This window comes from Drosophila sechellia, chromosome 3R, assembly GCF_004382195.2.
Source record: "Drosophila sechellia strain sech25 chromosome 3R, ASM438219v1, whole genome shotgun sequence".
NCBI classification, from domain to species: Eukaryota; Metazoa; Arthropoda; class Insecta; order Diptera; family Drosophilidae; genus Drosophila; species Drosophila sechellia.
In genome coordinates, this window is record NC_045952.1 from 29,424,479 (window position 1) to 29,435,183 (window position 10,705).

General features: G+C 41.5%; 1 protein-coding gene across 2 annotated transcripts in view; it reads right to left on the minus strand.

The window, feature by feature from the left end:
• LOC6612932 (5-hydroxytryptamine receptor 1) overlaps positions 1-1,044 on the minus strand; it is a 48,019-nt gene extending 46,975 nt beyond the window's left edge. For both annotated transcript variants that reach the window (XM_002037388.2, XM_032721936.1), the window contains exon 1: positions 413-1,044. The gene's annotated coding sequence lies outside the window, so the exon portion shown is untranslated. The remainder of the gene's footprint in view (positions 1-412) is intronic.
• Between the last annotated feature and the right edge of the window lie 9,661 nt (positions 1,045-10,705).

Genomic DNA, 10,705 nt, shown 5'->3' on the forward strand with positions numbered 1-10,705 from the left:
CAGCCGTAACCTAACTGAATTATCAAATCAAGCGGTTTGTGACTTTGTAATTTGATTAGCTACGCCCCCGGCTGAAGTGTTTGTGCATATCAGTGGCTGCTTTTCACTTCGAGGGCCCTCAAAAGGGCGGTGCGAAAACAGTATCTGAACAAGCTTGCCGGGGAAGTTACCACATCAATCGGCGCAAGTGGTACCTATTTATTTCCCCTTGGTCTAGGTCAATCATCTCAAATGCCCCACCAAGACGGAGCGCGTAATCCAATTAATGTTTGCCTGCCATAAATCTATATTTAAATCTCCGACAAACACTCGGCGATAACAGATCGTCAGCAGATTGGTGTTAAGGTGCCAAAAGTGGCGGGTCTATTCAAAGGGGCACACAAATCCAGAACAACTTTGACCAGAGACTTACACTGGGTCAACGACTGGCGACACTCTCACTTTTGGCCGTGGATCGGATCGGCTTTCTTCTCGAAGTCGTTTGCATATATTGCGGGTGCTTCCAAAAGTCGTCGAACAGGTGGCAAGTGTCGCACAAATTACTTTAATAATAGCACTGGCGTTGGAAAATATGCGAGATGGAACTGCACAAGTTTGTCCAAGATATATTATTTCTTTCGACTTTCGAACTATTTACTCTTGAGCACTTTTCCATTCATGCTTATGTAGACACATGCGAATGCTGGTCGCAATTTATTTTTGGTTTGCACACACTAATAGCATTGAATTTTTCATTGATTTATTTTTGTGGGTATTTTCATTTGAGTAATTGCTGAAAATATTTTCACTATTTATTTATTTTGATTCCCAGTGGTTTCAATAATTTTCTTGCAATTCTGTGCTCGCCATTTCCATTGAATAATTCCTGCGTGTATTTTTTCACTCGTATTTATTTATTCAGATCTCTGACGACTTTCAACTACTCGAATATCTAAATTCCGCGGGAGGCTGTCAGGAATCCAGGAGCCGAATCGCGTAGAAACTGCGGAGCCCGACGATTGATTTCAAGACCCGTCCGTCCGCCTTTTCGGTAAAAGTTTAACTGGAAACGCGACCGCCGACCTCCGAGCAGCGATTGCCGAGCGGTACGGAGAGAGCCTCGTACCTGTGCGGCGGCATACGCCATAACAGTGCTCTCTCTGCTCGCACCAACACAGCGGCGCGCTGTTATCAGTGGCCATTCTTTATCACTGTGTCAGTGGGTCTGCGCAGGCGGGGAAACTCAGCCGGAGAGCGAGAGAGAGCGAGCGGAAAATTCGGAGGCATGAAAAGTCGCATGCGAGAAACTGCTTTCGCAGCAGAACGTTTGAAAAAGAAACGAAAACAGGCGGGGAAAATCAAGAAAGGCAACTGCTAACCAAATATTTACCATGGCTCTAGTAATGTTTAAATATTTGCCATATCAAACTGGCGGCTTGCATGCTGTTTGCTAAAAATTTACATTTAAAGACGTGTAATTAACTCACTCCGTTCCAACGCCTGAGTCAGATAACTAAGATCTTCAAAGACAAATAACTTACTGTTAGCGTATTAATATTTTACATATCAGTATTTTAGAAATTATTAAAAGGGGGAAAGTGTCTGTTTGAATCACAGAAAAGTAAAAGAGGACTGTCTGTATTAGGACCAACTTTTCGGTTGTGGTTTATTACCTCTGATGAGTCTAACAATCTTCTAGGGAAAATGGCAAGCGCTAGGCTAATAAGCCACATTGCTTTCATGAATTATTCATTGACAAATAAAACGTTGCAGCCGACTGAATAATTGTAAAATATAAACTCTATATCCTGTTTGCAAAATGCAATTTGGTTGAAGTCTTTAGCAAATTTTCACTCACTTTTAAATTGTCGTTATTTCACAAAATAAATATTTTCACCTGTTGTTGAAATGTTAACTGCTATAATTCAAATTTGGCGCCCAGTCTGAAATGTTACTGAATTCAGCTCAGCCAGGGGAAATCTGCAAAAATTGAACAGAGAATTCACGTTCAGTTAACATTAACAGCTTGGCTGGCTTACAATCTGCCTGCAAAGTGGTAAAAGAAAATGCAGACGGTGCCTAGAATTTTCCTAAACTCCGCAGCTGACCAAATCAAAACTAATCTCAACTGCAGCTATTGAATTCAATAACATGGGATCGGGAATAATTCCGAAATGTTCCACTCGAGCAATATCATAAGAGAAAACCCGAGTATGTTTATGGACACGATAATCATCAGTAATCAAAACAAAATAAATTAAAGCTTTATAAGCTAACATTAGCTGTCGGGCAGCCAGAGAACATAAATCGAGACGAGAGCCCCTAGCAAACAGAAATAAAATGGCAGAAATTATTATTATCTAAACAAAAGGGGGGAGCTCATATGCCATCGCTCAAAAGCACTTTGCTACTGAGATTGTGAGGGGGCCGAGGGGACAAGGGGGGCTTCAGCAGCCCTTGTTTCCAACGCTGCGCACTCTTGTTTTTGGGTTCAAATTGAAAAACATGAAAAGAAATATTTCCAATCAATTGGCAAAGAGAAACGAATAAAAATTCACACACAGAACAGACAAAAAACCCAGGCACACACACCGGAGGAGGCAACAAGAAAAATGTTGTTCATTCATTAAATACAAAAATTCATTAAACAGACGAGCGATCAGAAATATTACCGCTGCAGTCCAATCCAAAGTGGCCTGCGGTCTGACCGGTGGAAAAGGGAAAAAAATACAAATAAAAATAAAAATAGTTGTTTACTTTCGGAACAGAGGCAGCGACAACAACAAGACAAAAACACAGGGGTAACAAGCTCTCAGTGCGATAAAATATGTTTTTTTAATGCAGGTCCGTGTTCAATAAAAGTGCCACAAATCCAAATAGAAGCTGCTGCAGGAAAGTTCAGAACAAACACATTCATCCTGGTCCTGGTTCGAGCATTCGATACCTTTTCGGTATAAACTCATGCCCTATGAATGGTGTCCTGAAAAGTATATACCCTCTATTACCCTGAAATGACCAGTGAAAGCCGGGAAAGTGAATCATGCAAAACGAATGAAAGTGCTTCGAACAGCAGCAGAACTTGATTTGCATTTGATTTACAAGATGTTCATAGATACTAAAAGTTAATAATTATTTTTAAATGCCTATTCCTTATTAAGAGACATTGAGGGATTTAATAATACCTAAGTTGCATCAAAATGAATTTTCAACGAAAACAACAATATTCGGAATGAAATCATATTAAACATTTCAGACTTTCCATTACAAAACCATACCTACAAATTGTACCGCCGGCCTTTACATATCATTGACCCTTCCAAAGGAGAACGGCAAGAAACCGACTTGGCATTGGTGAAGTGAATTTATTGTTCAGCTAATAGATGATGACTGCTATATACTCGCATTCGGAGTGCCCTAGGAAAAGTGTCGAGTAATTTGTGGAAATGGTCAAGGCGAAGTGTTTGAGCAGAGTGGGCAACTGGCCATTTCCCGTGGCAGACCGCATTTATCACTACTGGCCTCTTCGATTTTTTTTGAACGAGTTGATAATGCCACGTCAATCGTCTAAGTTACTGGTGATGGGCTGTCTGTCGGGCTGACAGTCCCTCTTCACCTGCTTTAAATTTCCCGACTCGCCAATTATTATGAAACAATGATTGATCCGCTGGAGAAAATCAGGGAAAATCAGGAAAGCTCACGAATCGATGCCGAGAAGGAAACGCCGACAGATAGAGGCAAAACAAATTCGCTACTCAACTGGAAAAGAATCATAAATAAAATATGCGCGCCAAGCAAACACATCAGGCAGCTCCCTCCCAATCGAGTCCCAATCGGAATTTCGGGGCGGCGGATACAAGGGTACAAGCTGAGGAGAATCCAATTTGATTTATAATAAATACCCCATGATTTATGCCCTTTGTCCAGAGCCTAAGCCGTCGATACGCATCAGTTCAGCTGGCGACCGCAAAATCATCGCATTTCGCTGAGCGTTTTTCAATTTTTCATTTCGCTAAAACTCTTTTGGCTTTTCATGCGAGATGCTCAGCATTTGATGGGTATGCTCATCTGGAGCATATTAACGTTTACAAATATACAGAAAATTCCAAAAATATATGTTCATCGCAGATATCTGAATAGATTTACCAGATGTGGTGGAAGCTCTGTCTATTTAACGGGTATCAATTGTTCGATCCGTCCACATTTGCAAGCTCTGCAACCGAGGTCTTTGTATTCAATTCATTGTAGATTCGTTTCGATTCGCTTTATTTTTTCGTGCATATAAATTGGCTGCGTCATGAGTTTAAAATTTCGTTGCATACTTTTGCGGGTTTGTGTTTGCTTTGGTATATATTTGCATTCGAGTTTGCGGTTCGTCGTTTGTTTGTTGCTTATTTATTTAGTTGTAAGCGAGTGCGAAACAAATATGGAGGTAAACTTGTTCGACGCCCATTTCGTGTTCGTGGGAAATCGAGTAAATATGTAAATCGACCGAGTTTGCCTAAGTATGGGCCATATTTTTGAATGATAAATGTGCTGGCAGGTTGGCAAATTGTGTTGATAATCGCTGCCAAAACCTTTGGCGCCTCTAAATAGCTAAAGTTGCTGGAATTAATGAGTGTATTTATGCTTTATGGTACCGGCCCACGCAGTTCAAAGAATTTGATGTTTGCCTGCTTCCCAACTCTGCAAACTATCAGAGAGTCACGCACTCGGCAAGCCGAAAGTAAAACAGAAACAAAATTCAATTAACTTCCCGGCTCTGAGCCTCGCCGAAAAGCGGCATATAGAATTCAGGATTTAGACGGCTTATAAATAGGATCGGTGCTAGGCACTAGCTTAAAGTCCACCTAATGTCCACCCTTATCAATTCCTTCATTTCGGCCTAATTAAATGGACATTTCGACAGTTTGACATGTGTGTACTCGTAGGTTTCGGGGCCATTGGGTAATCCCGTTCCGACGGTTTTAATTCGGCTTAAAGCTGGGGGTTCCACCAAACTGACAATGTTAATGGAAACTGTGGAAGTAAAAACTGTAAAAAAACGGAAAACATCTGAAAACCCGAAATAAACAGAGTGCCAAACGAAAAAACCTGACGCGTAATAAAAGCACACTTCGACATTGCGTATACGCAACGTGTAGCGCAGGAGACGGCGAAAATAAAACTTTATTGCTAATTTATTTGATTAAATTTCACGCCGCCACTGCTGTCATCTCAAATGTATTTTTCGTTACACTTGTTTTGCTTTGTTTGGATTGCCTGTGAAATCTTTGACATTTGCTGACACAGAAGAGGCCTGCAAGGCCTGAGATTCCCTACAAATTGATAAGAAAAACACTGGGGCAGCTGATTATCGGGCGGCCGAGATCAAAGCAGGTGTTTCTCTTAAAGATTTAAGCTGCGACTGAGCCTGCCGTTGACCCGCCTTCAAAGCAATTCAATTAGAGCTCCACTGCGGCAGACAACGCGGCGTATGATTAACATTTGGCGCGCCGCTCAAAAGTATGCAAAAACCGAGAGCGAAATGCAAATGTCAAGCACACAAAGACAATAAATGAAAAATAAATGAACGAAATGCATAAATAAGAAGCGTAAAAAGGCAAGTGCCAAATGTAAAAAGGTATTATGACACCACACACGCGCACACATGCAGTAGACAATTAAAGCAGGTGAAAGGCAAAGGCGAGTGAAAATAGGAGAAAGCCCAGGATAAGAAGGGACAGCAGGGGCGTAACTCAAAGCTAAACCATCGCGAATTTCCGCAACGCTGACATTTCCATTTAAATGCGTAAAAGGAAAAGTGTTTGCGGGGTGGCTAGAGGAATAACGTCCTTAATTTGAATGACGCTTTTTATGCGCTCAACGTTCATTTGGCTACCTTTTGCAATTTCGCCTCCTGCCATAAAAAACTTTCACTCAGGGAAAGTATGCCCGAAGTCGAGCAGCACGTGGTAAAATCCAGCGGGTCTAGTTTCCCCAGAATTCACCCACGAGCACCACCATTTCGTGGGCGTGCTAGGAATAGCCGCAGGCCTGCGAAATTGCGAATCTAATAAAAATATATAAATACAACAAGAAGGAAAATCCAACTAATCACAATGTTCGTCAGATACACGTGGAATAATGCAAAATACGTTAGCATATACCAATATGGAAAGTTAAAAATAATTTAGAAACTATGTTAACGACAAACAAAAGCTCATTGATTCCAAATTTAAGTTAATAATTTAATTCAGCTTGATGAAACTAGTAGAACCATAACACACATTACTTTTTATGAGTGTTTCAGTACTCATATTATTGAACCGCAAGAAAAATCGTCGGGCAATGAAACACTTTGCCAAGGCTAATGCCCTGCTACCAACAATTTTATCGCCCCCAGTACATAACAAATATCGAGGCAATAAAAAGCTGTAACTAAACGGGCAAAGAAAAACACAAATTGCAGCGACCACGGCACAGATTGAATTTCCACGCATCAATAGCATTGGCGGAAAAGTCGGTCGCACAAAAGTAGCGGCCATAATAGCCTCGTCAAAATGGCCAGCGGCATTAGTGTGCATGTGTGTGTGAGCGTGGGTGCGAGTGTGCGTGGGCTACAGGCAAATCGAATTGACATAATTTGAGGGTATTTATGGCAGCGCTAGATGGCAAAACAGGCCTTAACTCAGCCAGTCCCACGGTTGCCCAAATGATATTTTAGTGCCTAAATTTGCATGCACACATCAACGGAATTAAAGTCGTAGCATACATACATAAAATGCAAAGCTTGGTTTAGTCAGCTTCATTTTCCTGCAGAATATTGACGACTTTCTTGCTATTCAAAACCAGTTACTTACAGGATTAAGTTATCTTACTATGCCTCCAATCAACAGCTTAATTAGCCCCCATATTGCTGGAACTGGAATCAAAGAGATTTCCAGGCAAGACATTCGAATGCCAGGGCCTGAAAAAACCAAGGGAAGTTCACATAATTGAAAAGGGGAAAAATCAAAATCAAAATGATTTGCGAGCAGCAGCATAATTTTTGGTTCAATTTCCCAGCTCAGAGGCAGAGCTAAATCATGGAAAATGACAAACGCATTTGCAAGGGAAGCCGAACATGAGTAAGGATTTTGTGGGTTTAGAATTTTCGCTGGAATCCTCGACATCGAAGGGATGGAAGAATTTCCCGCTCATGCAAACGAAAAAATTCCATTTTAAATGGTGTTTTTCCAGCTACGAGATGCTGAAGCAAGCTTTATTAGCCATGAATGAAATGTGGAACGAGCATGAGCTGTGGAAAAGCGGTTAGAGGATGATAATCCCCAGTCAATTAAGGGCGATGAATGCAGGATGCATAACTGGGATAAAAGTCTATTCAAAGACCATTGTAATCAATATTAATTAAGTGACCTTTCCAGCGAATCGTTTGCCTTAATTAAAAGATACCCAAAGGGACTTGGACACGGATAGAAAATAAGACTGACACACAAATTGAAATTGCTAGGCTACATGGCAAATCAATTCGAATGCAATAAATAGTCGTTTATATTTGCTTGCCAATGCAACATGCAAATGGAAATGGAAATATAAATAGGAATGCTGCGTATACGACGTGTTGGCCCAGAAACCAGAAGAGCAAACTTGGCTGCCAAGTGACAAATCGAAGCTCCCCTCCCATTCCAGCAGTAAAATTTGATTACTTTGTGGCTGAAGCTCAATGTTTGCACTAGGGCTTCCACTTTCAACCGAAATCCTGGTGAATCCTTCTATTCACCCACTTTTGTGTGCATTGCGCTTTTGCGCAAATAATAAAGGCCCTGCCTTAAAATTGCATTCATGGGACCTAGGCCTATATTTGCACAACTTTACTGTAAACCCGAACCTTCCGCCCGAAATCAAACTTCATATTTAATTAGTTTCGCAATGAAAGTTCTCTGGCCTAACTAAATATTTACAAAAATCAGTCTTTAGGTCCCAACCCCAGACCTTAGTTTTCCTTTCCCTCCCAAAAATTGGTCGGCTCTCCTCTAGCTTTTTTGTGGCACGTGTCCAGCTTGTAGTTAATTAAGTATACGCACTGAGGCCTACACAATTTAGCATTCGTTTAGTTTCTGCTGACTTTGCATAATTTGCCAGACGCTTTTTTGGCTATCCGGTGGTAGGTCGTCCAGTAAATATTTCAAGTTAAATACGGCCAAAACACTTGCTCCGGCTCCACATGCAAATTACATTTAAAAGAATTTTCGTATGTACTCAGTCGAATGCCTGAAGTTTGGCTATTTAGGCATGCACCACCCTCGTTTGTGTGCTTGTTTTTTGTACTTAATTGGAATTTCTGTTAACTTAAGCATGTGTAAAGTTATCTAAATACAAAGTTCTACTAAACAAACACGTAGTTCTTTAGAAAAAGGGGATCCACTCCTTATTATGAGGATACATTACTAGATCTATCTATTAAACTAAGATGAAGTAATAAGTAATCAAAATAAGCCGAATAACAAATGAGGGAGCTCACAAAATTGAATGAATGGTTTCGCACAACTTAAATGAAAATCATTTGAGTTACGAACAAAAACTTTTCAATTTCGGGGAGCCATCTGGCAGTAGAAAGTCGAATATCTCTATAAGTTGCCAAGAAAGCGAACAAATGTATTAATTAATCTTGAAAGTATTTATAACTTTTGTTTCACCAATTCGAAACAATTGTAAATAATTAATGCACCATTATACTCAATTACTGAAAAACCTGCATACAAAATCCCCAACGGAGTGAAACCGAAAGTCAAAAGTTTTACAAGTTGCAGCTGTTGAGCCAACTTTTCCGGTTGGAAAGGGAGAAGGGGTCAAGGGTCACCGAGTGGAAACTAAACTCAGTCAGCATTTAAGCATTCCCTCGTGCTGCGGCTGGTAGGACATTAAAGTTGCATTACAGACATGGCCACGATATTTTTATTTTAGCTTTGTGTTCAAATTTGAAGGGCTGCTTGAAAAATGAGGTCAAAGAAGTAAGGTTGGGGAGTTAGAGAGACGTGGTTTTGTAAAACATTTTTACTAAAACCACCGGTTACTTTAATACTTCGGAGCCCAAAGCTTGTATAGTTTTGTTTAAAAGGAAACGATTTCCTGTACAATACAATGGTGTTAAATGGGCAAACTTATGACCTCTTCCTTCCTGGAACTTAAATCCCATTTTGCTTCTTCCTTCGCTTCGCGCTGAACTTTTTGAGCTGAAATATTCGCCGGAAAAGACAAAATGCAAATGCCTTAAGTTACAATTTGGTGTGGCATTGCGGGCGGGGCAATCAACTACAATTTGCATTATTGCAGCTCCACGCGGATGCCGCCAACAGAGCTGCCCCAAAAGCCCCGAAGCCGACCGCAAATACTTGCAGCAGCAGCAACAAAAACTTGCAACAACCATTGCCACAATAGCGCAGAAGAACGAGGGCGTGGGACAACTATGCGGCTCATTCGCAGCGACATTGTATAAACAACAATTTTAGCGGATATTAAAAACAATGTTGCTGCTCTCGGCGGGCTTCCTTCTGCTTCTGCTGCTGCTGGGAAAATGAATAAATGGGAGCGAGATGGGAAAGGGGAAGTGAAAGCGGGGGAGAGCCGCAAAATGGCGAGCTAAAGGCACCCCTGACTTTCCGTGCACGTCAAATTTCAAGTCGTGTTTTGTCATTTTCCATTCAGCTGTCTGCGGCTGTTTCGTTTCGTTTTGTTTTATTCCGTTTTGTTTGGCCCTGCTTGTTATCGCTCACTTGAATGGTGTTTCCATTGAACGGCGACCGGATATCCGCTTGTCGCACTTAAACACAGTCAGCCGCCAAAAGCCGCCGAAAGTCCTCCGACTGCGGAAGTGCCACTGACTCGGACTCTTTTCGGGCCTAATTGAGCCTTTGAAGCCGCCCCTTCGAGTTGATTAAAATTTCATTGGCACCAGATTTCACTAATGCGTCAGTAGTGATAGAAAGTTCTGCCACTTTGGCAACTCAAACTTTGGGGCTATATCCTCTTTATTAACAGTTGCGAGCCGCTCGCGGAATTTAATTTAAATAGAATGTAGAAATAAAGTTCAATAAAGTCCATCCTGCAGGCCACGTTCCTCAAAGGTCGCAGCGTTTACACTGTCATATTAATAAATATAAAATGGTTCGGTTTCCCATTTGATTGGTCAAATATTTGCTTATTAATTCGAAATGCTTGCTTGGGCGGATGGTGACAACAATTAGGTGCAAATGCGAAAGCATTAGCACACAATCAGCACTCCAATCAGGCCAATCGCCCAGCATGTTAATTAAATGCTATTAATTTAAATTTAAATGGCGACGGCGCTGAAAGGTCCACGAAGATTTGTCTAAATTTAGCTGCTAGCCAACTTGGGAATGATGGAATTTGGCGCAATTATCTGACAATGAGGTCTCAGCAGGGTTTAGATCAGGTGTTTCGCAGCTCTAATTGGCACGTGTTATCGCGTGTCTGCGCCCCTCGGATATCAACGGCTAATCAAAGGCCCGCCATCCCCGAGGTTTGCCTTTGTGCGGTGTCACTGACATTTGGCCAAGTCAACTGGAGTCAAGTCGAACGTGGCCCAAACGTTTGTCTATCATTAACTGCTCGACAATTTGTGCAATTCGGCCCTATAGGAGCTGTCACACGCACACACGTCCCTTATGCGCTTTTGAGTGGACCGGCACGGCTTAATCAACTTACGGCCAAACAAAAGCCCATATAA